The following is a 5,660-nucleotide window of genomic DNA, read 5'->3' on the forward strand; positions in this document are numbered from 1 at the left end:
AGCCATTTTAAAACCCTACAATGACTTCGTATTCCTTGCTTTAATGTTTCCATTGCAGTGACTAAATATTTGAGCCAAAGTTCCATTAGTTCAATTTATTTTAAAAGTTTCTGATTTGTATATCTGTACAGATAAGAATCTTAATTGAATGATAGTAACTACAAGTTTTATACCTGTGGCAAATACTGTTATTAGCATCTATAAATTTAGGGCAATCTTGAAGGAAAAACAGAATGGTCAGAGTCTAAGTTATTTCATCACTGTACTTTGGTTAATGTGGAACTATGGTTCATATATTTTGTCTTTTCAAACTGAAATTACCTGCTAAAGTGCACGTAAAGTGAGCAACCATCTCACCACTGTGGCTCTTTGCTTTTCCCATATGTAATCTAGAATTACGGGAATAATAAGAACACAAAATCATAATGAAGGCTGACAAAGATTTTAATTTTTTATTAAGATCTCAAGTAACTCCCTGTAAGCTTACTGTGGTAAATAGATTTGGTTCTAATACCACAATGCCTCAAAGCTCTATGTTCTTAACAGTGCTGTCTTAGTAGAAATAAAACGTGAACCATGTGTGATTTTATCTTTTCTAGTAAGCACATTAAAAAAAACTGGAAACAGACGATTCCTTTTTTTTTTTTTTTTTGAGATAAGAATCTCATTCTGTCGCCCAGGCTGGAGTGCAGTGGCACAATCTCAGCTCACTGCAGCCTCCGCCTCCTGGGTTCAAGCAATTCTTCTGCCTCAGCCTTCCGAGTAGCTGGGACTACAGGCGCCTGCCACCTCGCCCGGCTAGTTTTTTGTATTTTTTAGTGGAGACGGGGTTTCACCATGTTAGCCAGGATGGTCTCGATCTCCTGACCTCATGATCCGCCCATCTCAGCCTCCCAAAGTGCTGGGATTACAGGCTTGAGCCACCGCGCCTGGCCTCCAAATACTCTTAACAGAAGAAAAGAATTACTCACTTTTTTAGGTCTTCAGTGATTATTACTAGGCTCAGTAGAAACCAGAAGACAATTATTCTCTTAAATATTGACAAGAGGCAGTAATATAAGTAAAACACATTATTTTCTGAGATTATCTGATGATTGAAACAAAGCTGGCTGAATTCCTTAGGTATCAGAACAAACATAAACTTGATCATTGACACCTCATGGCAGATCACTTTAAGTGAGGTCAGAGTATTATTACAAAAAGACAATATATTTCTAATGTTTTGTTTACACACACCACAAAACAGTTGAATTCAAAATAATGTACACTCATTTTCATTATCCTCTATCAGTTTTCACGTGGCTTTAAAAAGTGAAAGAATTTCTAAACTACATTCTCAAATGCAATAGACTAAAATGCATAAAGTGCTCAACAGAAAAAGATACAATGAAATATGAAAAAATTTTGCTTATAATATACAGCGTGGTTATAAAGAACATATGGAAATTACTATCCAGTTAAGCTTTTCATCCAAAAATGCAACCTTAAAAATCAAGGCAATATGTAAGAGACTACTCTTTGAAGGCAAGAATACTGCTGGAATAAGAGGAAAATCTTTTCACTTTGTGCTACATTATTCTGCTTACAGAAACAGTCTTTCAGGAACTGGTATTCACATTATAGCAATCACATGTACACTCAAAGGTAAAAAAAACAAAAAAGCAAAAAAAATCTCAGAAGTTTTTATAGAGTCTAATATTTGGCAAATAATCTGAACCACTTGAAGGGCTTTCAATTACCAAGTGTATTACAGGCAGTAGCACTGACTTTACCCAAACTAGGATACCACCTAATTTCCAACTTATTCAGAGTAGTTGAGCAAGGAACTGCCATGTCAAATTACATGGCAAGTTTACTAATAGACTTAGTCTTTGGAAAAGATGAGCGTAGAACTTAAAAAGTACTAGTTTTAAAAGTCTCTAATTAAAAGGCAATCTTCTCGCAGGGGCAGGGTGGTGGTGATGGGAGATTCTCTATCTTGTGTTCTTTGCCTAGCCCTAGTCTCACAGCAAACTGACAATGCTCCTTGCATTTGAAAAAGTTACCAGATTTTTAGGAATGAAAATTAAGCCCAAAAGTTACAAAGATTTTCTGGGTACAGAGGTCTACAATGCATTAAAGTTTCTTTTTAATCCTTAGAAATTGGCTGCTCAAAGTCCAATTTTAGAAATGAAGTCAATGGAATTATTAGATCTGCTTCAGTGAAGTATGTATGTTTGGATTGTTGGGAACTGTGTGCCCAGTGGACTCATACTATCTCAAATGTGATCTACTGGAAAGATTCAGGTCCCCTAAGAGAACTTGGCATAGTATCATGGTCAGATGGTAATAGACATACATAAGCATGCCATGACCCTAAAGCAACAACACACTTAAACTAGATAATAATTGTTCAGGAAGAGCAATCCAACTAGAAAGCTGGAGGTCCAGTTGGAGCAACCAGCCACTGCTATTGCAAACTGAAGAGTGTGGCCACAGTATACCAGGGAATGGGGCCTGGTCCAACTCCAGAGAAGGCCACAAAGACCAAGATAGCCCCACTACAAAGCTCATCCCACCATACTCATTCTTTAATAACAAACAATTATGAGGACAGAACAAAACACCACCCTCCAAGACCTATCATATGTAAAGTCCTTCCTGCCCTTTCAACCAGAAAGAGAGACTACAGTCAAGAAGATATTAACCACTCCTGCACTAATCTCTAGATTGGTTTCTCAACACCTGCAAATCCTTGAAGATTCTCATTGAGAAAGAGAAGACAACATTGATTCCAGACAGCTACTGAGAGAGCTGGAACATGATGGAAATGACAGTGGGTTGTCGGTAGCTGGGTATTCTAAAGAGCGCCAGTGTAGTGACTTGCTTTTCTTGTACCATCCTAGCACTCTTATCTCCTGGATGTCCTGGGACACATCCTGAGTCCCCTACAATTGCCGAAGGATCTCATTAGTACTCTTCCTTTCTGTTAATGAGCAAAAACTTATGACTTTCAGGGCAAAATGGAAGGGCTACACTTTATAGGACAGCTGGAAGGATGGTAAAGCCCAGTATCACTGAGCATAGCTCTTCAGACCCCAAGATGAACTCCAGACCAAAGATCTGGATCTCCAGAATACCAATAATGATGCCCAGCTGGGTGAGAGCACTAAAGGTACCCCAAAGGGCAGTAGGCGAGATCTCTCCAATGTACACGGGCACAAAACCTGTGCAGAGTCCGCATTACAAGCCAGTAACCAAGTGGCCCAGGATCAGCATTTCAACCAACTCAGCTTTGTTGCAGAATCCCGTAAGGCAACCATTGATAGCCAACAAATTGATGATAAGCATTGAATTGCACCTGCCAAAGTGGTTGACAAAGAGTGCAACAGAAAGGAGTCAATCATATCACCATTGGGGAAGATGGCCACAGACAAGGGCCGAGGGACACGAGCAACACCTCAGAGGGAGAGTCTTCTAACCTCTCTTTCAAAGTGTAATTGATAAAGTCCTATATGATTGTCTCAGGAGCACTGATGACTCCAATGTTGTAGCCAAACTGAATAGAAGAGGTGGGGTGACCTGGGTCCCCATGGCCCTTATCTAATTCTTTTCAAATATTCAAGAAAAGAGCTAGGAGTGGGATTCCAGAGACACTTCTTCCAGTCAACAAAACCTTCAAAGTGTCCTTGGCAGCAAGTTTTCAGGTCCTCGGTAATGCTCTAAAACTCACGCATCATTACAGCATCTCTGTGTTCTTGCTTTACCACATTTATCTCAGGCCCAAACTTAGTTATTTCTTTTTATTACATCTGAACCATCAAAGCTAAATATTTTATTCTATTATGAATAACAGCAACAAAACCACGTTTATCCGAAATAAATGTTACAGGAATCTAATAGATGAGCTGTTTTGAAACTTTATGGGAGTCTGAGGCAATACTGCAGAATTACTACAAGGATCAATGTTTAGTAAACAAAAGCATAATAGTTCCAAAATTTGTAAATCCTTTTACCTGGAAATTTATTCTCTCTTTTGTATTTTTGATAGTGATTACAAAGTTTTTCAGATTTTTATGTCGGCAAGTTAACACTGGAGGTCCAACAGTTTAGTGAAGTTGTTTGAGTCTCTTGCTAATTAATGGTTTAGGAAGTAGAAATACTTGGGGATAAAACTGACTTCTATACATTACCAGTAAATCTAGATGTACTTTGTTTAAAGAGCTTAAAAAATTGTTTACATTACACAAGGTAAGTATCACTATGGGTTTTTTTGTTTTTGTTTTTTTTACAGACCACAGTTTTACTTAACAGAGTTTTCAGTAGACTTAGAGATGCATGATAAAGACATTTCCCCATGTAGTTTTCATATTTTACACTCAAGTTCTTATATTTGATTATAGGCATGAGCCACTGCACCCGGCCTCAAGTACTTAAAATTCAGTTTTCTTCACCTAAAGACATGAATTTATGAATGATAAGAGTGGTTATTTAGGAGGAAAAGCATGTAAAGGTAAGTTTTTAGAATTTAGACTGAAACTTTGAATTCATGTCAGTCAGCAGCCATTTTAAAACCCTACAATGACTTCGTATTCCTTGCTTTAATGTTTCCATTGCAGTGACTAAATATTTGAGCCAAAGTTCCATTAGTTCAATTTATTTTAAAAGTTTCTGATTTGTATATCTGTACAGATAAGAATCTTAATTGAATGATAGTAACTACAAGTTTTATACCTGTGGCAAATACTGTTATTAGCATCTATAAATTTAGGGCAATCTTGAAGGAAAAACAGAATGGTCAGAGTCTAAGTTATTTCATCACTGTACTTTGGTTAATGTGGAACTATGGTTCATATATTTTGTCTTTTCAAACTGAAATTACCTGCTAAAGTGCACGTAAAGTGAGCAACCATCTCACCACTGTGGCTCTTTGCTTTTCCCATATGTAATCTAGAATTACGGGAATAATAAGAACACAAAATCATAATGAAGGCTGACAAAGATTTTAATTTTTTATTAAGATCTCAAGTAACTCCCTGTAAGCTTACTGTGGTAAATAGATTTGGTTCTAATACCACAATGCCTCAAAGCTCTATGTTCTTAACAGTGCTGTCTTAGTAGAAATAAAACGTGAACCATGTGTGATTTTATCTTTTCTAGTAAGCACATTAAAAAAAACTGGAAACAGACGATTCCTTTTTTTTTTTTTTTTTGAGATAAGAATCTCATTCTGTCGCCCAGGCTGGAGTGCAGTGGCACAATCTCAGCTCACTGCAGCCTCCGCCTCCTGGGTTCAAGCAATTCTTCTGCCTCAGCCTTCCGAGTAGCTGGGACTACAGGTGTACACCATACCTGGCTAATTTTTGTATTTTTAGTAGAAACAGGGTTTTGCCATGCTGGCCAGGCTGGTCTCAAACTCCTGACTTCAGGTGACCCACCCATCTTGGCCTCTCAAAGTGCTGGGACTACAGGTGTGAGCCACCACGCCCGGCTAAGATTCATTTTAATTGTATATTTTTCTTTAACCCAACATTTCCAATGTTAACATTTCAACATGTAATCAATACAAAAAATTAGGAGATAGGCCGGGTGCAGTGGCTCAAGCCTGTAATCCCAGCACTTTGGGAGGCCAAGACGGGAGGATCACGAGGTCAGGAGATCGAGACCATCCTGGCTAACAC

General features: G+C 38.1%; 1 pseudogene across 1 annotated transcript; it reads right to left on the minus strand.

Moving 5' to 3' along the window:
- Nucleotides 1-1,660: 1,660 nt before the first annotated feature.
- Nucleotides 1,661-3,716, minus strand: LOC105515878 (annotated as a pseudogene). Its single transcript, XR_001002407.1, has 2 exons — nucleotides 3,713-3,716; nucleotides 1,661-3,588 (listed from the first exon to the last, which is right to left on the minus strand). The product of XR_001002407.1 is annotated as a solute carrier family 2, facilitated glucose transporter member 3 pseudogene (transcript).
- Between the last annotated feature and the right edge of the window lie 1,944 nt (nucleotides 3,717-5,660).

The sequence above is a fragment of the Colobus angolensis genome, unplaced genomic scaffold (genome assembly GCF_000951035.1).
Source record: "Colobus angolensis palliatus isolate OR3802 unplaced genomic scaffold, Cang.pa_1.0 Scaffold27, whole genome shotgun sequence".
NCBI classification, from domain to species: Eukaryota; Metazoa; Chordata; class Mammalia; order Primates; family Cercopithecidae; genus Colobus; species Colobus angolensis.